The sequence below is a fragment of the Oncorhynchus mykiss genome, chromosome 23, assembly GCF_057628025.1.
Source record: "Oncorhynchus mykiss isolate SJ-2025 chromosome 23, ASM5762802v1, whole genome shotgun sequence".
Classification (NCBI taxonomy): domain Eukaryota; kingdom Metazoa; phylum Chordata; class Actinopteri; order Salmoniformes; family Salmonidae; genus Oncorhynchus; species Oncorhynchus mykiss.
Genome location: NC_143044.1, coordinates 61,342,593 through 61,364,655, shown reverse-complemented (window position 1 = coordinate 61,364,655; position 22,063 = coordinate 61,342,593). Strand labels below are relative to the sequence as shown.

General features: G+C 45.7%; 1 protein-coding gene across 3 annotated transcripts in view; it reads left to right on the top strand.

The window, feature by feature from the left end:
* Positions 1–17,061: 17,061 nt before the first annotated feature.
* LOC110516764 (G protein-coupled receptor 26-like) overlaps positions 17,062–22,063 on the top strand; it is a 117,102-nt gene continuing 112,100 nt past the window's right edge. For all 3 annotated transcript variants that reach the window (XM_090218027.1, XM_090218026.1, XM_090218025.1), the window contains exon 1: positions 17,062–17,391. The gene's annotated coding sequence lies outside the window, so the exon portion shown is untranslated. The remainder of the gene's footprint in view (positions 17,392–22,063) is intronic.

The following is a 22,063-nucleotide window of genomic DNA, read 5'->3' as shown; positions in this document are numbered from 1 at the left end:
TAGACATATGGCGAGCACAAACAAGTCATATGATCTTATGTGTGTGTGTGGTATGTGTGTGTGTGTGTGTGCTTAAGTAAATTACAGGAGGAACATGGTGTCTCCCCCTCCACATCCTTCTCCTCTTATTATGGAGCCACCTCTCTAACCAGGGGGCACAGGACAAGACCTCTAATTATGGAGCCACCTCTCTAACCAGGGGGTACAGGATAAGACCTCTCTAATTATGGAGCCACCTCTCTAAACAGGGGGCACAGGACAAGATCTCTCTAATTATGGATCCACCTCTCTAACCAGGGGGCACAGGACAAGATCTCTCTAATTATGGAGCCACCTCTCTAACCAGGCGGCACGGGATAAGACCTCTCTAATTATGGAGCCACCTCTCTAACCAGGGGGCATGGGACACGACCTCTTTAATTATGTCCTGTGCCCTCTGGTTAGAAGGGTGGCTCCATAATTAGAGGTCTTGTCCTGTGCCCCCTGGTTAGAGAGAGAGCTCCATTATTAGAGGTCTTGTCCTGTGCCCCCTGGTTAGAGAGGTGGCTCCATAATTAGAGGTCTTGTCCTGTGCCCCCAGGTTAGAGAGGTGGCTCCATAATTAGAGGTCTTGTCCTGTGCCCCCTGGTTAGAGAGGTGGCTCCATAATTAGAGGTCTTGTCCTGTGCCCCCTGGTTAGAGAGGTGGCTCCATAATTAGAGGTCTTGTCCTGTGCCCCCTGGTTAGAGAGGTGGCTCCATAATTAGAGGTCTTGTCCTGTGCCCCCTGGTTAGAGAGGTGGCTCCATAATTAAAGAGGTATTGTCCTGTGCCCCCTGGTTAGAGAGGTGGCTCCATAATTAGAGGTCTTGTCCTGTGCCCCCAGGTTAGAGAGGTGGCTCCATAATTAGAGAGGTCTTATCCTGTACCCCCTGGTTAGAGAGGTGGCTCCATAATTAGAGGTCTTGTCCTGTGCCCCCTGTTTAGAGACGTGGCTCCATAATTAGAGAGGTCTTATCCTGTACCCCCTGGTTAGAGAGGTGGCTCCATAATTAGAGGTCTTGTCCTGTGCCCCCAGGTTAGAGAGGTGGCTCCATAATTAGAGGTCTTGTCCTGTGCCCCCAGGTTAGAGAGGTGGCTCCATAATTAGAGAGGTCTTATCCTGTACCCCCAGGTTAGAGAGGTGGCTCCATAATTAAAGAGGTCTTGTCCTGTGCCCCCAGGTTAGAGAGGTGGCTCCATAATTAGAGAGGTCTTATCCTGTACCCCCAGGTTAGAGAGGTAGCTCCATAATTAGAGAGGTCTTATCCTGTACCCCCAGGTTAGAGAGGTGGCTCCATAATTAGAGAGGTCTTATCCCGTGCCGCCAGGTTAGAGAGATAGCTCCATAATTAAAGAGGTCTTGTCCTGTACCCCCTGGTTAGAGAGGTGGCTCCATAATTAGAGGTCTTGTCCTGTGCCCCCTGGTTAGAGAGGTGGCTCCATAATTAGAGAGGTCTTATCCCGTGCCGCCAGGTTAGAGAGATAGCTCCATAATTAAAGAGGTCTTGTCCTGTGCCCCCCTAGTTAGAGAGAGAGCTCCATAATTAGAGGTCTTGTCCTGTGCCCCCTGGTTAGAGAGGTGGCTCCATAATTAAAGAGGTCTTGTCCTGTGCCCCCTGGTTAGAGAGGTGGCTCCATAATTAAAGAGGTCTTGTCCTGTGCCCCCTGCTTGCTATTTTTGAACTTCTTGTTATTGAAAAGTAGTGGACAGGTTAACATTGTTAGAGAGAGTCAAAGACAGACCCAATGCAACCCAGAAGACTGTCATTTTTTTATCTGGGCAAGTCAGTTAAGAACTTGGCCTAGGAACAGTGGGTTAACTGGTCTAGGAACAGTGGGTTAACTGCCTGTTCAGGTGCAGAACGACAGATTTGTACCTTGTCAGCTCGGGGGTTTGAACTTGCAACCTTCCGGTTACTAGTCCAACGCTCTAACCACTAGGCTACCCTGCCACATATAGAAGGCCGTCACATACGGAAGACTGTCATAGAGAAGACTGCCATACAGAAGACTGTCGTAGAGAAGACTGTCATAGAGAAGACTCTCATACAGAAGACTCTCATACAGAAGACTGTCATAGAGAAGACTGTCATACAGAAGACTCTCATACAGAAGACTGTCATACAGAAGACTGTCATAGAGAAGACTGTCAGAGAAGACTGTCATACAGAAGACTCTCATACAGAAGACTGTCATACAGAAGACTGTCATACAGAAGACTGTCGTACAGAAGACTGTCATAGAGAAGACTGTCACAGAGAAGACTGTCACACAGAAGACTGTCACACAGAAGACTGTCATATAGAAGACTGCCATACAGAAGACTGTCGTATAGAAGCACAACAGTGAAATGAAGATCAGAAAGCCTGTATTTTCTCTATAAACATTAGGATGTTCAGCCTCTGCCTTTGTCAGCGAGGCAGAATGTCTGAAGTGGTCCTTAGGATGTTCAGCCTCTGCCTTTGTCAGCGAGGCAGAATGTCTGAAGTGGTCCTTGTGGAGCAGGAGGAAGGATAGCCGAGGGTAATTTCACCTAAAGTAGAGAGAAGGTGAGGGAAGAGGGCCTTTTGTACAAATGGCTCAGCATTGTGTGGTTTAATGAGCTGCCCAGTTCCAAGTGGATAACCCCCCCCCCCCTGTGGATAACCCCCCCCCCCCCCACCCCTGTGTGTTATTTAATGTATCATGTTATTGCATAATGTTATGGGAATTTCTAGGGTTCTTTAAAGTACCGTAGATCACTAAATGATCCGCAAGCTATCAGATACAAGACGACTCAATGTTTTTTTTTGGGGGGGGGGGGGGCAATGCTTTTTTTTGGGGGGGGGGGCAATGCTTTTTTGGGGGGGCAATGCTTTTTTGTGAGGGGGGGGGCAATGCTTTTTTGGGAGCAATGCTTTTTCGGGGGCAATGCTTTTTCGGGGGGGGACGTAAGATACACAAAGAGCTACAGCTGCACACTGATACACACTGATACACACATTGATACACACACACACACACACACACACACACACACACACACACACACACAGACACACACACAGAGAGAGAGAGAGACCACACATATAAAAGAGGATATTACAAAAGTGATGAGGAGTATTTAATTCAACCAAAAGTGTAAATACACCCTGGAATATCTGAAAACAGCGGTGAACAATATCCGGATGGCGACGCCACCAAACGCCACGAACAGAGCTCAGTATCTTAACGCCAGATAGTCAAATCAGCTTCATATAAAAGGGACTCAATGAAAAGCCAATAAACTGAGGCACTCTGCCCGTCGTGGTCTCTGGTGACCTTCACTTGGAGTAGAGATGGGCCTGATAACTAAACGTAGCCAGGCACAACCTCAATAAAATAAAATAAAAAAAGCCCAACAATGGGAGGGTAACAAATAAATAAAAAATGTAATTAAAGCAGAGAGGCGATATTGGCTGAACTGCAACAGGAATTCTCCAACAAAAGCTTTCTTTGTGTCGTTTAATATTGTCTCCAATCACCTCATAATACGTATCCGATCATATCCGTCATCTCTCGCTCACGCTTATCAGGCCCCTTTTGTATTACAACTTGCAAATGAAATGACTCGGCGTTTTGAAGAGCCACATTCATTTAACAAAAAAATATGCTTCGGCCTTTCATTTTCAGTTGGATTCTGAATCACGTGTGACCATCTTTCATGCCTTTCCAATGTGGTTCCTCGTGCTTCATTACAATCAGTTATGACTTGAGGATATGAAGAAGCTGCTGTGTAGGTGGAGGCTGTTGTAGTTCCCTGGTCCACTGAAACATCACCTCTCTTTACTGCAACCTAGAGATGATCAATACCATCAGACCTAACCTGAATCAATCATACCATTACACCTAACCTTAATCATTAATACCATTATTCCTAACCTTAATCAATCATACCATGATTCCTAACCATAATCAATCATACCATTACACCTAGAGATGATCAATACAATTACACCTAACCTTAATCAATCACACCCTTAGACCTAACCTTAATCAATCATACCATTATTCCTAACCTTAATCAATCATACCATTACACCTAGAGATGATCAATACCATTACACCTAACCTTAATCAATCACACCCTTAGACCTAACCTTAATCAATCATACCATTACACCTAGAGATGATCAATACCATTACACCTAACCTTAATCAATCACACCCTTAGACCTAACCTTAATCAATCATACCATTACACCTAACCTTAATCAATCATACCATTACACCTAACCTTAATCAATCATACCATGACACCTAGAGATGATCAATACCATTACACCTAACCTTAATCAATCACACCATTAGACCTAACCTTAATCAATACACCTAATGTGAAGGTGTTATTCAATTAACTGAATTAAAAGATGTCATGCAAGTAATCCCACTTCCTGTCAACAGATGACATCATTAAGTGGTGGCTAAATGCTTCGTCCTCTCCTGTTCCAGACTAAATGCTTTGTCCTCTCCTGTTCCAGACTAAATGCTTTGTCCTCTCCTGTTCCAGACTAAATGCTTTGTCCTCTCTGGTTCCAGACTAAATGCGTTGTCCTCTCCTGTTCCAGACTAAATGCTTTGTCCTCTCTGGTTCCAGACTAAATGCATTGTCCTCTCCTGTTCCAGACTAAATGCATTGTCCTCTCCTGTTCCAGACTAAATGCGTTGTCCTCTCCTGTTCCAGACTAAATGCTTTGTCCTCTCTGGTTCCAGACTAAATGCGTTGTCCTCTCCTGTTCCAGACTAAATGCGTTGTCCTCTCCTGTTCCAGACTAAATGCTTTGTCCTCTCCTGTTCCAGACTAAATGCTTTGTCCTCTCCTGTTCCAGACTAAATGCTTTGTCCTCTCCTGTTTCAGACTAAATGCTTTGTCCTCTCTGGTTCCAGACTAAATGCTTTGTCCTCTCTGGTTCCAGACTAAATGCTTTGTCCTCTCTGGTTCCAGACTAAATGCTTTGTCCTCTCCTGTTCCAGACTAAATGCTTTGTCCTCTCCTGTTCCAGACTAAATGCTTTGTCCTCTCCTGTTCCAGACTAAATGCTTTGTCCTCTCCTGTTCCAGACTAAATGCTTTGTCCTCTCTGGTTCCAGACTAAATGCATTGTCCTCTCCTGTTCCAGACTAAATGCTTTGTCCTCTCCTGTTCCAGACTAAATGCTTTGTCCTCTCCTGTTCCAGGCTAAATGGAATAGCATCCTTTCATCTGATTTACACACGATTACAGTACGCAGAGTTTGCTAAGACAAGCTTTAGAAAAGTAGAAACGCTGTTTCATTGGACAGTGTTGAGCCTGTGTGGACGCTGTTTCATTGGACAGTGTTGAGCCTGTGTGGACGCTGTGTCATTGGACAGTGTTGAGCCTGTGTGGACGCTGTGTCATTGGACAGTGTTGAGCCTGTGTGGACGCTGTTTCATTGGAGAGGCCTGCCACGGTTATTAGTTATCCAGTATGCAACGCTGAAGTGCTCATTAGCATGCTAAAGTTGAATTGTTCAATTATCATTGGGCGTGTGAGAGGAGGCCTCGATGCCGTTTCACAGTGTTGGAAAACAATGTTGAACCTCTCCTGTTCCGGCCTGCCACACAGGCATTATGTGCAATGGTCCGCAATTAGAGAGAGGGCCCTCACACTAAGCTGTTCCTGGTCTGGTGCAGGGCGGCTTAGTGTGTGTGTGTGTGTGTGTGTGTGTGTGTGTGTGGAGGCTGCTGATGGGAGGATGGAGTCATAATAACGGCTGGAACGGAGTTAATGTTATAGAGTTATAGAGACATTATAGAGACAATGGGACCTCAGGGGGTTCTGTCATGGAGGGACATTATAGAGACACTGGGACCTCAGGGGGTTCTGTCATGGAGGGACATTATAGAGACACTGGGACCTCAGGGGATTCTGTCATGGAGGGACATTATAGAGACACTGGGACCTCAGGGGGTTCTGTCATGGAGGGACATTATAGAGACACTGGGACCTCAGGGGGTTCTGTCATGGAGGGACATTATAGAGACACTGGGACCTCGGTCAGTTCTGTCATGGAGGGACATTATAGAGACACTGGGACCTCGGGGGGTTTTGTCTCCCTCCCTCCCTCCCTCTCCCCCTCCCTCTCAGCCTCCTTCTCCCTTTCCCTCTCCCCCACTCTCCCTCTCCTCCCTCTCCCCCCCTCTCCCTCTCCCTCTCCCCTCTCTCTCCCTCTCCCTCTACCCCCCTCTCTCCCCCTCCCTCTCCCTCTCCCCCTCCCTCTCCCCCTCTCTATCCCTCCCTCCCTCCCTCTCCCCCTCTCTCCCGGGTGCTGTGGAGACAGTGTTGTACAGACATTTTATACAGACATTTATCATGTAATTACAGCTCCAGGATCAGTTTGTGACGACCCCGGCTTGATGGCTGATAAATGATAATGGTCTGTTTCACTCCTTACAATGACCCAGGTGGGGTTCGTTCCCAGGCACAAAGGGAACATCCCTCAGTCCCCTTCACTATGCTCATTACTGTCCTATATTAAACCGTACGTTTCCAGAGACCGATGGTCTATTTTTGGCAAGAGAACATTGGGCCACCAAAACCCCTGTGTAGTTGGCACACACATGGAAACACACTGGCCACGGATTAGAAGAAGGCTAGTGAGCTTTCAAACTGTTGAGATGGGCTTTCAGCCATACAATTAGAATCCCATCATTTGTGTCAATGGATTCCAGCTACTGTGTTCCAGCTACTGTGTTCCAGCTACTGTGTTCCAGCTCTCAGGTCCAGCCACATCTCAGTGTTTTATATGACCTAGGCTACAATACCATCTAGAATACAACACGGAGGGCTGCTGGGCTGTAGCTGATGTCTGGTTATCCACCTCCCTCTCTCACCACTGACTGACTTCACATAAACCTGCAGGTCAAGGTGGGGTCACAAACTCCCTCTAAACCTGCAGGTCAAGGTGGGGTCACAAACTCACCCTAAACCTGCAGGTCATGGTGGGGTCACAAACTCCCCCTAAACCTGCAGGTCAAGGTGGGGTCACAAACTCCCTCTAAACCAGCAGGTCAAGGTGGGGTCACAAACTCCCCCTAAACAAGCAGGTCAAGGTGGGGTCACAAACTCCCCCTAAACCAGCTGGTCTCTACCCTGATGTTTATACCACAGGTGTTACAGTAGGACCCTGTTCACCAGCTGGTCTCTACCCTGATGTTTATACCACAGGTGTTACAGTAGGAGCCTGTTCACCAACTGGTCTCTACCCTGATGTTTATACCACAGGTGTTACAGTAGGAGCCTGTTCACCAGCTGGTCTCTACCCTGATGTTTATACCACAGGTGTTACAGTAGGAGCCTGTTCACCAGCTGGTGTCTACCCTGATGTTTATACCACAGGTGTTACAGTAGGAGCCTGTTCACCAGCTGGTCTCTACCCTGATGTTTATACCACAGGTGTTACAGTAGGAGCCTGTTCACTAGCTGGTCTCTACCCTGATGTTTATACCACAGGTGTTACAGTAGGAGCCTGTTCACCAGCTGGTCTCTACCCTGATGTTTATACCACAGGTGTTACAGTAGGAGCCTGTTCACCAGCTGGTCTCTACCCTGATGTTTATACCACAGGTGTTACAGTAGGAGCCTGTTCACCAGCTGGTCTCTACCCTGATGTTTATACCACAGGTGTTACAGTAGGAGCCTGTTCACCAGCTGGTCTCTACCCTGATGTTTATACCACAGGTGTTACAGTAGGAGCCTGTTCACCAGCTGGTCTCTACCCTGATGTTTATACCACAGGTGTTACAGTAGGAGTCTGTTCACCAGCTGGTCTCTACCCTGATGTTTATACCACAGGTGTTACAGTAGGAGCCTGTTCACCAGCTGGTCTCTACCCTGATGTTTATACCACAGGTGTTACAGTAGGAGCCTGTCCACCAGCTGGTCTCTACCCTGATGTTTATACCACAGGTGTTACAGTAGGAGCCTGTTCACCAGCTGGTCTCTACCCTGATGTTTATACCACAGGTGTTACAGTAGGAGCCTGTTCACCAGCTGGTCTCTACCCTGATGTTTATACCACAGGTGTTACAGTAGGAGCCTGTTCACCAGCTGGTCTCTACCCTGATGTTTATACCACAGGTGTTACAGTAGGAGCCTGTCCACCAGCTGGTCTCTACACTGAATCTCTTCGTCCTGAACAACCATTAGAAGCAGCACGTAGTGCTCTACCCTGGGTTAGGATAGATCACATAAAGTAGTGCACTACCCTGGGTTAGGATAGATCACATAAAGTAGTGCACTACCCTGGGTTAGGATAGATCACATAAAGTAGTGCACTACCCTGGGTTAGGATAGTTCACATAAAGTAGTGCACTACCCTGGGTTAGGATAGATCACATAAAGTAGTGCACTACCCTGGGTTAGGATATTTCACATAAAGTAGTGCACTACCCTGGGTTAGGATAGTTCACATAAAGTAGTGCACTACCCTGGGTTAGGATAGTTCACATAAAGTAGTGCACTACCCTGGGTTAGGATAGTTCACATAAAGTAGTGCACTATATTGGGAATAGGGCTGTAGTATAAAGTAGTGCACTATATAGGGAATAGGGCTGTAGTATAGAGTAGTGCACTATATAGGGAATAGGGCTGTAGTATAAAGTAGTGCACTATATTGGGAATAGGGCTATAGTATAAAGTAGTGCACTATATAGGGAATAGGGCTGTAGTATAGAGTAGTGTACTATATAGGGAATAGTAGTATAGAGTAGTGTACTATATAGGGAATAGGGCTGTAGTATAAAGTAGTGCACTATATAGGGAATAGGGCTGTAGTATAAAGTAGTGCACTATATAGGGAATAGGGCTGTAGTATAAAGTAGTGCACTACATAGGGAATAGGGTGCCATGTGCAACGTACCGTCTCTCAGTAATGTTAGACTCCATGTTCTTATAATGGCAGTGGACGGTTCAGTAGCTCAGAAACCTTGTTGGACATGAGGTCAGATGAAAGGTCTGTGGTTCTGTTCTGTCCCAGGTAAGAACAAGTAAGAACAGATAAGGACAGGGAAGGACAGGGAAGGACAGGTAAGGACAGGTAAGGACAGGTAAGAACAGGTAAGAACAGGGAAGGACAGGTAAGGACAGGTAAGGACAGGTAAGAACAGGTAAGGACAGGTAAGAACAGGTAAGAACAGGGAAGGACAGGTAAGGACAGGTACGAACAGGTAAGGACAGGTAAGAACAGGTAAGAACAGGGAAGGACAGGTAAGGACAGGTACGAACAGGTAAGAACAGGGAAGGACAGCTCGGTGTCAGCTGCAGGGAGAAGCCATGAATGACTGGGGCTGTTGTCAGAGGGCTAGCAGGAGGAAGGGTCACCCCTCCCCTTTCTTCTCCAGAAGCCTGTGGCTGTGGGATTGCATGTCTTCATTCTCTTTTGCGTTTTGGCCAGGTTTCCACGTCCAGGTAAGCAAATGTTTAAAGAGCGATATGTTATGTAGATGTTTAGGATCATTTGTTAAGCAAGCCAGACTGATAGTTCAGAATGACAAGAGGAAGAGGACTCCTCAATGAGGCCAGACTGATAGTTCAGAATGACAAGAGGAAGAGGACTCCTCAATGAGGCCAGACTGATAGTTCAGAATGACAAGAGGAAGAGGACTCCTCAATGAGGCCAGACTGATAGTTCAGAATGACAAGAGGAAGAGGACTCCTCAATGAGGCCAGACTGATAGTTCAGAATGACAAGAGGAAGAGGACTCCTCAATGAGGCCAGACTGATAGTTCAGAATGACAAGAGGAAGAGGACTCCTCAATGAGGCCAGACTGATAGTTCAGAATGACAAGAGGAAGAGGACTCCTCAATGAGGCCAGACTGATAGTTCAGAATGACAAGAGGAAGAGGACTCCTCAATGAGGCCAGACTGATAGTTCAGAATGACAAGAGGAAGAGGACTCCTCAATGAGGCCAGACTGATAGTTCAGAATGACAAGAGGAAGAGGACTCCTCAATGAGGCCAGACTGATAGTTCAGAATGACAAGAGGAAGAGGACTCCTCAATGAGGCCAGACTGATAGTTCAGAATGACAAGAGGAAGAGGACTCCTCAATGAGGCCAGACTGATAGTTCAGAATGACAAGAGGAAGAGGACTCCTCAATGACAAAAAAAAAACTTTTAATGACAGACTTGTAGAAACGCCTGAGAGAATGATCAACAAGTAGCCTGCCCCCCTCCTCCTGTTGCTGACAACACAGGATCAGCCTGCTCCCCTCCTCCTGCTGCTGACAACACAGGATCAGCCTGCCCCCCTCCTCCTGCTGCTGACAACACAGGATCAGCCTGCCCCCCTCCTCCTGCTGCTGACAACACAGGATCAGCCTGCTCCCCTCCTCCTGCTGCTGACAACACAGGATCAGCCTGCTCCCCTCCTCCTGCTGCTGACAACACAGGATCAGCCTGCCCCCCTCCTCCTGCTGCTGACAACACAGGATCAGCCTGCTCCCCTCCTCCTGCTGCTGACAACACAGGATCAGCCTGCCCCCCCTCCTGCTGCTGACAACACAGGATCAGCCTGCCCCCCTCCTCCTGCTGCTGACAACACAGGATCAGCCTGCCCCCCCCCTCCTCCTGCTGCTGACAACACAGGATCAGCCTGCCCCCCCCTCCTCCTGCTGCTGACAACACAGGATCAGCCTGCCCCCCCTCCTCCTCCTGCTGCTGCTGACAACACAGGATCAGCCTGGCCCTCCTCCTCCTCCTACTGCTGCTGCTGACAACACAGGATCAGCCTGGCCCTCCTCCTCCTGCTGCTGCTGCTGCTGACAACACAGGATCAGCCTGCCCCCCCCCCCCCTCCTGCTGCTGCTGACAACACAGGATCAGCCTGGCCCTCCTCCTCCTGCTGCTGCTGCTGCTGACAACACAGGATCAGCCTGCCCCCCCCCCCCTCCTGCTGCTGCTGACAACACAGGATCAGCCTGGCCCTCCTCCTCCTGCTGCTGCTGCTGCTGACAACACAGGATCAGCCTGGCCCTCCTCCTCCTGCTGCTGCTGCTGCTGACAACACAGGATCAGCCTGGCCCTCCTCCTCCTGCTGCTGCTGCTGCTGACAACACAGGATCAGCCTGGCCCTCCTCCTCCTCCTACTGCTGCTGCTGACAACACAGGATCAGCCTGGCCCTCCTCCTCCTCCTCCTGCTGCTGACAACACAGGATCAGCCTGCCCCCCCTCCTCCTGCTGCTGCTGAAAAAACAGGATCAGCCTGCCTCCCCCCCCTCCTCCTGCTGCTGCTGACAACACAGGATCAGCCTGCCCCCCCACTTCCTCCTCCTGCTGCTGACATCACAGGATCAGCCTGCCCCCCCCCCCCCTGCTGCTGACAACACAGGATCAGCCTGCCCCCCCTCTTCCTCCTGCTGCCTGCTGACAACACAGGATCAGCCTGCCCCCCCTCCTCCTGCTGCTGCTCCTGACAACACAGGATCAGCCTGCCCCCCCTCCTCCTCCTCCTGCTGCTGACAACACAGGATCAGCCTGCCCCCCCTCCTCCTGCTGCTGCTGACAACACAGGATCAGCCTGCCCCCCCTCCTCCTCCTCCTGCTGCTGACAACACAGGATCAGCCTGCCCCCCCTCCTCCTGCTGCTGCTGACAACACAGGATCAGCCTGCCCCCCCTCCTGCTGCTCCTCCTGACAACACAGGATCAGCCTGCCCCCCTCCTTCTGCTGCTCCTCCTGACAACACAGGATCAGCCTGCCCCCCTCCTCCTCCTCCTCCTGCTGCTGACAACACAGGATCAGCCTGCCCCCCCTCCTCCTGCTGCTGCTGACAACACAGGATCAGCCTGCCCCCCCTCCTGCTGCTCCTCCTGACAACACAGGATCAGCCTGCCCCCCTCCTTCTGCTGCTCCTCCTGACAACACAGGATCAGCCTGCCCCTCTCCTCCTGCTGCTCTTGACAAAACAGGATCTGTTCATGTTTGTCCAACTCAATACCAAGAGGCCCTACTTTAGACCAGAGTGCACTACTTTAGACCAGGGCCCATAGGGTAGTAGTGCACTACTTTAGACCAGGGCCCATAGGGTAGTAGTGCACTACTTTAGACCAGGGCCCATAGGGTAGTAGTGCACTACTTTAGATCAGTGGTGCCATTAGGGACATTGACAGTTTGTGGAGACAAGGGGGAATTGTTGTTATCCCTAAGCAATGACAGAGTCCCCCCCCCCCCCCCCCGCTCTAAATTCCCCATATCATTTCTACACAAAGGAGCAATTTGTCTGTCATGAGACCTGTGAGTAGCGGGCCGCTCCGGGGCCTTTACACTGAGGGCAACGTTATTAGCCGTAAGGGGAGCCAACGGATGTAGGAATTTTAGCCACTGTTCGCAAAAGCCCTCAGCCGCAAAAGGGATATTTTTTTTCTGTGATTAATTTGATAAATACATTAATTATGAATCAAAGTTGACAGTACAATCATATTGTAATGCTGGTTCTCTCTCTCTCTCTCTCTCTCTCTCTCTCTCTCTCGCTCTCTCTTGATCGGGTCAATGGAGTCTCTCTCTCCCTTGATCTCTCTCTGTCTCTCGCTCCCTCAATCTATTTCTCTCAGTCTCTCTCTGTCTCTCTCTCAGTCTCTCGCTCCCTCTCAATCTATTTCTCTCAGTCTCTCTCTGTCTCTCTCTGTCTCTTGCTCCCTCTCAATCTATTTCTCTCAGTCTCTCTGTCTCTCTCTCAGTCTCTCGCTCCCTCTCAATCTATTTCTCTCAGTCTCTCTCTGTCTCTCTCTGTCTCTTGCTCCCTCTCAATCTATTTCTCTCAGTCTCTCTCTGTCTCTCTCTCAGTCTCTCGCTCCCTCTCAATCTATTTCTCTCAGTCTCTCTCTCTGTCTCTCTCTGTCTCTTGCTCCCTCTCAATCTATTTCTCTCAGTCTCTCTCAGTCTCTCGCTCCCTCTCAATCTATTTCTCTCAGTCTCTCTCTCAGTTTCTCTCTGTCTCTTGCTCCCTCTCAATCTATTTATCTCTCTCTCTCTCTCTCTGTCTCTCTCTCTCTCCCTTGATCTCTCTCTGTCTCTCACTCCCTCTCAATCTATTTATCTCTCTCTCTCTCTCTCTCATAGGGGTTCTAGAGGGTACTCTGGGGTTTCTGACTGGAGCTGTCTGTCCCCCCCCCCCGAGCTCAGCCCTCCTTATCAGCACCTAGGCCATTCACCAGCTCATTTCCTGTGTGTTGTAATTAAATGGAAGATTTCTGATTGACTCTCTTTAAGAGGGGAGTCTTTGAGCTGGGCTGAGAGGGAGGGAGGAGCTGGGCTGAGAGGGAGGGAGGAGCTGGGCTGAGAGGGAGGGAGGAGCTGGGCTGAGAGGGAGGGAGGTTCAGTGGACAGAGGGCCTCTTGGGTTTGAGCTGGGCTGAGAGGGAGGGAGGTTCAGCGGACAGAGGGCCTCTTGGGTTTGAGCTGGGCTGAGAGGGAGGGAGGTTCAGCGGACAGAGGGCCTCTTGGGTTTGAGCTGGGCTGAGAGGGAAGGAAGTTCAGCGGACAGAGGGCCTCTTGTGTTTGAGCTGGGCTGAGAGGGAGGGAGGTTCAGCAGACAGAGGGCCTCTTGGGTTTGAGCTGGGCTGAGAGGGAGGGAGGGTCAGAGGACAGAGGGCCTCTTGGGTTTGAGCTGGGCTGAGAGGGAAGGAGGTTCAGAGGACAGAGGGCCTCTGCTGTCCTCTACAGGTTACGCCCCCGGGGCTCGCATTAGTCCAATGTTACTATGATATACGTTGCTCCGACTATGAGATGAGCTCTTCAGAGTGTGAACAAGCCACAAGGAGATCTCATCATAGGCGTCCATCACAAACAAAGATACATCTCACAATTCTTTGGTTGTTTTTTGTTTTCTTCTCATCGACGAGGAAACTGTGGATCTTTCCTGTGTCTGTCAGAGTACAAATGACAAAATATTCATACCACGTTTGACGTTCACGTCAAGACCTGAGCTACTCCTCAGTCATCATCCGATGCACGGAATCAGTAACATCGCAGGGTCACTGATATCCAGAAAGCATGAAGCCTAAAAATATATATTAATATAATAATAATTAATTACTAATGATAATATGTTAACTTTTTATCACGGGACGCTGTCTGTCATAGATCCAGAATGGTTTCCAATGTTAGTTTTAAAAAAAAAATGTGTTTTTAAATGTGTTCATTTAGTTTTCTGTTCTCCCTTCTGCCACCTGTAACCTGCAGGATAGATCAATCAATCAATCAATCAATCAATCAATCAATCAATCAATTAATCAATCAATCAAATGTATTTATAAAGCCCTTTTTACATCAGCAGTTGTCACAAAGTGCTTTACAGACACCCAGCCTAAAACCCCAAAGAGCAAGCAATGCAGAGGCAGAAGCACAATGTCTAGGAAAAACCACATAGAAGGCAGGAACCTAGGAAGAAAGCTGGTGGGTTTTACACACACACAGAGAGAGAGAGAGAGAGAGAGAAAAAGAGAGAGAGAGAAAAAGAGAGAGAGGGAGTGAGGGAGAGAGAGAGAGAGAAAAAGAGAGAGAGAAAAAGAGAGGGAGAAAAAGAGAGGGAGTGAAAAAGAGAGAGAGAGAGAGAGAGAGAAAAAGAGAGAGAGAGAGAGAGAGAAAGAGAGAGAGAGAGAGAAAAAGAGAGAGAGGGAGTGAGAGAGAGAGAGGGAGTGAGAGAGAGAGAGAGACAGACAGACAGACAGAGAGAGAGTCCCTCCTCGGGCCAGATCAGATGACCACCAGACAAAAGGAAACAACCATTTACTAAACAACTAGCTAACCACCCCATTGTAAATGTACTGCTAGAAGAAGGGTTCGTTGGGGTTCTATGTAGAATATTTCGGGGTGCTTTAACCAAGCCAAGTACTGTATATCCATTGAACCTTCTGTTCTTTAAAGTGTACAGCACCTCAAACAGGCTAATCCCAATATGATGTTCATTACAGCTGAAAAAGACATCAAATTAAATGGTGTTGGTCACATGGTGTCGAAAACAACTGGTGCCGAGGTACACACATACCTCTCTATGATATGACTGTCAGTCTACATCCTGGGAAGTCTGTAGACCTCTCTATAATATGACTGTCAGTCTACATCCTGGGCAGTCTGTAGACCTCTCTATAGTATGACTGTCAGTCTACATCATGGACAGTCTGTAGACCTCTCTACATGATGACTATCAGTCTACATCCTGGGCAGTCTGTAGACCTCTCTACAGGATGACTATCAGTCTACATCCTGGGAAGTCTGTAGACCTCTCTATAATATGACTGTCAGTCTACATATTGGACAGTCTGTAGATCTCTCTATAATATGACTGTCAGTCTACATCCTGGGCATTCTGTAGACCTCTCTACAGTAGGACTGTCAGTCTACATCCTGGGCAGTCTGTAGACCTCTCTATAATATGACTGTCAGTCTACATCCTGGGCAGTCTGTAGACCTCTCTATAATATGACTGTCAGTCTACATCCGGGACAGTATGTAGACCTCTCTACAGTAGGACTGTCAGTCTACATCCAGGACAGTGTCTATAGACCTCTCTACAGGGAGACTGTCAGTCTACATCCTGGGCAGTCTGTAGACCTCTCTATAATATGACTGCCAGTCTACATCCGGGACAGTATGTAGACCTCTCTACAGTAGGACTGTCAGTCTACAGCTTGGACATTGTCTATAGACCTCTCTGTAATATGACTGTCAGTCTACATCCTGGGCAGTCTGTAGACCTCTCTATAGGATGACTGTCAGTCTACATCTTGGACAGTGTCTGTAGACCTCTCTACAGTAGGACTGTCAGTCTACATCTTGTACAGTGTCTATAGACCTCTCTACAGGATGACTGTCAGTCTACATCCTGGGCAGTCTGTAGACCTCTCTATAATATCACTGTCAGTCTACATCTTGGACAGTGTCTGTAGACCTCTATAATATGACTGTCAGTCTACATCCTGGGCAGTCTGTAGACCTCTCTATAATATGACTGTCAGTCTACATCTTGGACATTGTCTGTAGACCTCTCTATAATATGACTGTCAGTCTACATCTTGGACGGTCTGTAGACCTCTCTACAGGATGACTGTCAGTCTACATCCTGGGCAGTCTGTAGACCTCTCTATAATATGATTGTCAGTCTACATCCTGGGCAGTCTGTATACCTCTCTATGATATGACTGTCAGTCTACATCCTGGGCAGTCTGTAGACCTCTCTATCGCAGCCTGCCATATGCTGTACCTGTATGGTGAACGACAAGGCCACGACCCAGTCAGAACAACAAATCTAGCACAGGGAGTGAGCTCCCCCTGGTGGTTACATGAGGACTTTACATGTCAAATGGTTTCAGGTTCTCTTCGCCTTCTGCATTCAGGGGCCAGTCATTGGCCAAGCTAAACGTTAGGTGAAATGGTCTGTCTAGCAAAGAGAGAGAGAAGAAAGTGATCTCGTCTGTGCTAATTGCCGGAGGGGTTAAAACAACACATAATGGCAGTTAAATGGCAGTTAAAGGTTAGAACCAGTGTTCCATCTCATCTTGAACAGCAGAGGAAGGGTCAGACAAAGTCAAGGGTCTTAGACTGGACAGCTTTTCATTCCCCCAGGCGCAGGGGCAGCGTGAAAAGCCAGCTGGGATGGAGACAGTAATAAATCCTCTTAAGTCTACCCCTTCCTTTTTCGAACATTCTGTTAAAAATCGCGCAACTTTTCAGCGTCCTGCTACTCATGCCAGGAATATAGTATATGCATATGATTAGTATGTGTGGATAGAAAACACTCTGAAGTTTCTAAAACTGGTTAAATCACGGCTGTGACTATAACAGATCGTGTGTTTCATCGAAAAAAAAACTGCTCTCTGAAAGCTAAAAATAATTTCCATAAGTCACTTTCATGGGTTGTTAAAAGGGCACAAAATTAATTATGGATCTGCATGCAATTCATACAGATTCCACATGATGTCGCCATTGTCGTCATTTTCCAGGGACTTTTTTCTTGGTAAATCCAACTAACTGGATTCAATTTCTTCCGGTCTCCACCAGGATGTTTTGAATGTGCACATTGGCAGCCATTGACATGAAGACGAGGAGCTATTGAATATACATCGCCCTGTAATCATTTTGATAGATTATAAACGTTTACTAATACCTAAAGTTGGATTACAAAAGTATTTCGAAGTGTTTTGTGAAAGTTTATCGTCGACGTTTTTAATTTAAAAAAATGACGCAGCGTTTTAAAACAATGTTTTTTTCTGAATGACACAGCTTCCATAGAAAGCTATTTTGGGTATATATGGACCGATTTAAACGAAAAAAAGACCCAATAGTGATGTTTATGGGGCATATAGGAGTGCCAAGAAAGAAGCTCGTCAAAGGTAATGAATGTTTTATATTGTATTTCTGCGTTTTGTGTAGTGCCGGCTAAGCTAAATCTTTGTTTACATCGCATTCAGGCATTTTGGGGTGTTGCATGCTATCAGATAATAGCTTCTCATGCTTTCGCCGAAAAGCATTTTAAAAATCTGACTTATTGGCTAGGTTCACAACGAGTGTAGCTTTAATTCAATACCCTGCATGTGAATTTTGATGAACGTTTGAGTTTTAACGAGTACATTTAGCATTTAGCGTAGCGCCTTTGCATTTCCAGGTGTCTACTTGAGACATCTGCGTCTCAAGTAGGAGCAAGAAGATAACCAGGAACACACAGTGTCATTCTCTGTGCTAATGGCCCAATGAGAAAAGGACTATGAGAGGACAGACAGACAGACAGACAGACAGACAGACAGACAGACAGACAGACAGAGACAAAGTAAGTGAGCAAGAGAGAGTGAGAGACAGAGAAAGGGAGTCCATGTTCACTGAGTTGAATTTAAAGTATATTCCTCAATGTAGTTCTGTAAAGGGATTGTAAAGTGTAGTTCTGTAAAGGGATTGTAGGGTGTAGTTCTGTAAAGGGATTGTAAAGTGTAGTTCTGTAAAGGGATTGTAGTTCTGTAAAGGGATTCTAAGCTGTAGTTCTGTAAAGGGATTGTAGTTCTGTAAAGGGATTCTAAGCTGTAGTTCTGTAAAGGGATTGTAAAGTGTAGTTCTGTAAAGGGATTGTAGTTCTGTAAAGGGATTCTAAGCTGTAGTTCTGTAAAGGGATTGTAGTTCTGTAAAGGGATTCTAAGCTGTAGTTCTGTAAAGGGATTCTAAACTGTAGTTCTGTAAAGGGATTCTAAGCTGTAGTTCTGTAAAGGGATTCTAAGCTGTAGTTCTGTAAAGGGATTCTATGCTGTAGTTCTGTAAAGGGATTGTAGTTCTGTAAAGGGATTCTAAACTGTAGTTCTGTAAAGGGATTCTAAGCTGTAGTTCTGTAAAGGGATTCTAAGCTGTAGTTCTGTAAAGGGATTCTAAACTGTAGTTCTGTAAAGGGATTCTAAGCTGTAGTTCTGTAAAGGGATTCTATGCTGTAGTTCTGTAAAGGGATTCTAAGCTGTAGTTCTGTAAAGGGATTCGAAGCTGTAGTTCTGTAAAGGGATTCTATGCTGTAGTTCTGTAAAGGGATTCTAAGCTGTAGTTCTGTAAAGGGATTCTAAACTGTAGTTCTGTAAAGGGATTCTAAGCTGTAGTTCTGTAAAGGGATTGTAGTTCTGTAAAGGGATTCGATGCTGTAGTTTTGTAAAGGGATTGTAGTTCTGTAAAGGGATTGTAGGTCTGTAAAGGGATTCTAAACTGTAGTTCTGTAAAGGGATTCTAAACTGTAGTTCTGTAAAGGGATTCTAAACTGTAGTTCTGTAAAGGGATTCTAAGCTGTAGTTCTGTAAAGGGATTGTAGTTCTGTAAAGGGTTTCGATGCTGTAGTTTTGTAAAGGGATTGTAGGTCTGTTAAGGGATTCTAAGCTGTAGTTCTGTAAATGGATTGTAGTTCTGTAAAGGGATTCTAAGTTGTAGTTCTGTAAAGGGATTCTAAGATGTAGATCTGTAAAGGGATTGTAGTTTTGTAAAGGGATTCTAAGCTGTAGTTCTGTAAAGGGATTCTATGCTGTAGTTCTGTAAAGGGATTGTAGTTCTGTAAAGGGATTGTAGTACTGTAAAGGGATTCTAAGCTGTAGTTCTGTAAAGGGATTGTAGTTCTGTAAAGGGATTGTAGTTCTGTAAAGGGATTCTAAGCTGTAGTTCTGTAAAGGGATTGTAGTTCTGTAAAGGGATTCTAAATTGTAGTTCTGTAAAGGGATTCTAAGTTGTAGTTCTGTAAAAGGATTCTAAATTGTAGTTCTGTAAAGGGATTCTAAGCTGTAGTTCTGTAAAGGGATTCTAAGCTGTAGTTCTGTAAAGGGATTGTAGTTCTGTAAAGGGATTCTAAGCTGTAGGTCTGTAAAGGGATTCTAAATTGTAGTTCTGTAAAGGGATTCTATGCTGTAGTTCTGTAAAGGGATTCTAAGCTGTAGTTCTGTAAAGGGATTATAAACTGTAGTTCTGTAAAGGGATATTAAATTGTAGTTCTGTAAAGGGATTCTAAACTGTAGTTCTGTAAAGGGATTCTAAGCTGTAGTTCTGTAAAGGGATTCTAAACTGTAGTTCTGTAAAGGGATTCTAAGCTGTAGTTCTGTAAAGGGATTCTATGCTGTAGTTCTGTAAAGGGATTGTAGTTCTGTAAAGGGATTCTAAACTGTAGTTCTGTAAAGGGATTCTAAGCTGTAGTTCTGTAAAGGGATTCTAAGCTGTAGTTCTGTAAAGGGATTCTATGCTGTAGTTCTGTAAAGGGATTGTAGTTCTGTAAAGGGATTCTAAACTGTAGTTCTGTAAAGGGATTCTAAGCTGTAGTTCTGTAAAGGGATTCTAAGCTGTAGTTCTGTAAAGGGATTCTAAACTGTAGTTCTGTAAAGGGATTCTAAGCTGTAGTTCTGTAAAGGGATTCTATGCTGTAGTTCTGTAAAGGGATTCTAAGCTGTAGTTCTGTAAAGGGATTCTAAGCTGTAGTTCTGTAAAGGGATTCTATGCTGTAGTTCTGTAAAGGGATTCTAAGCTGTAGTTCTGTAAAGGGATTCTAAACTGTAGTTCTGTAAAGGGATTCTAAGCTGTAGTTCTGTAAAGGGATTGTAGTTCTGTAAAGGGATTCGATGCTGTAGTTTTGTAAAGGGATTGTAGTTCTGTAAAGGGATTGTAGGTCTGTAAAGGGATTCTAAACTGTAGTTCTGTAAAGGGATTCTAAACTGTAGTTCTGTAAAGGGATTCTAAACTGTAGTTCTGTAAAGGGATTCTAAGCTGTAGTTCTGTAAAGGGATTGTAGTTCTGTAAAGGGTTTCGATGCTGTAGTTTTGTAAAGGGATTGTAGGTCTGTAAAGGGATTCTAAGCTGTAGTTCTGTAAATGGATTGTAGTTCTGTAAAGGGATTCTAAGTTGTAGTTCTGTAAAGGGATTCTAAGATGTAGATCTGTAAAGGGATTGTAGTTTTGTAAAGGGATTCTAAGCTGTAGTTCTGTAAAGGGATTCTATGCTGTAGTTCTGTAAAGGGATTGTAGTTCTGTAAAGGGATTGTAGTACTGTAAAGGGATTCTAAGCTGTAGTTCTGTAAAGGGATTGTAGTTCTGTAAAGGGATTGTAGTTCTGTAAAGGGATTCAAAGCTGTAGTTCTGTAAAGGGATTCTAAGCCTTAGTTCTGTAAAGGGATTCTATGCTGTAGTTCTGTAAAGGGATTGTACTTCTGTAAAGGGATTCTAAACTGTAGTTCTGTAAAGGGATTCTAAGCTGTAGTTCTGTAAAGGGATTCTAAGCTGTAGTTCTGTAAAGGGATTCTATGCTGTAGTTCTGTAAAGGGATTGTAGTTCTGTAAAGGGATTCTAAACTGTAGTTCTGTAAAGGGATTCTAAGCTGTAGTTCTGTAAAGGGATTCTAAGCTGTAGTTCTGTAAAGGGATTCTAAACTGTAGTTCTGTAAAGGGATTCTAAGCTGTAGTTCTGTAAAGGGATTCAATGCTGTAGTTCTGTAAAGGGATTCTAAGCTGTAGTTCTGTAAAGGGATTCTAAGCTGTAGTTCTGTAAAGGGATTCTATGCTGTAGTTCTGTAAAGGGATTCTAAGCTGTAGTTCTGTAAAGGGATTCTAAACTGTAGTTCTGTAAAGGGATTCTAAGCTGTAGTTCTGTAAAGGGATTGTAGTTCTGTAAAGGGATTCGATGCTGTAGTTTTGTAAAGGGATTGTAGTTCTGTAAAGGGATTGTAGGTCTGTAAAGGGATTCTAAACTGTAGTTCTGTAAAGGGATTCTAAACTGTAGTTCTGTAAAGGGATTCTAAACTGTAGTTCTGTAAAGGGATTCTAAGCTGTAGTTCTGTAAAGGGATTGTAGTTCTGTAAAGGGTTTCGATGCTGTAGTTTTGTAAAGGGATTGTAGGTCTGTAAAGGGATTCTAAGCTGTAGTTCTGTAAATGGATTGTAGTTCTGTAAAGGGATTCTAAGTTGTAGTTCTGTAAAGGGATTCTAAGATGTAGATCTGTAAAGGGATTGTAGTTTTGTAAAGGGATTCTAAGCTGTAGTTCTGTAAAGGGATTCTATGCTGTAGTTCTGTAAAGGGATTGTAGTTCTGTAAAGGGATTGTAGTACTGTAAAGGGATTCTAAGCTGTAGTTCTGTAAAGGGATTGTAGTTCTGTAAAGGGATTGTAGTTCTGTAAAGGGATTCAAAGCTGTAGTTCTGTAAAGGGATTCTAAGCTGTAGTTCTGTAAAGGGATTCTATGCTGTAGTTCTGTAAAGGGATTGTACTTCTGTAAAGGGATTCTAAACTGTAGTTCTGTAAAGGGATTCTAAGCTGTAGTTCTGTAAAGGGATTCTAAGCTGTAGTTCTGTAAAGGGATTCTATGCTGTAGTTCTGTAAAGGGATTGTAGTTCTGTAAAGGGATTCTAAACTGTAGTTCTGTAAAGGGATTCTAAGCTGTAGTTCTGTAAAGGGATTCTAAGCTGTAGTTCTGTAAAGGGATTCTAAACTGTAGTTCTGTAAAGGGATTCTAAGCTGTAGTTCTGTAAAGGGATTCTATGCTGTAGTTCTGTAAAGGGATTCTAAGCTGTAGTTCTG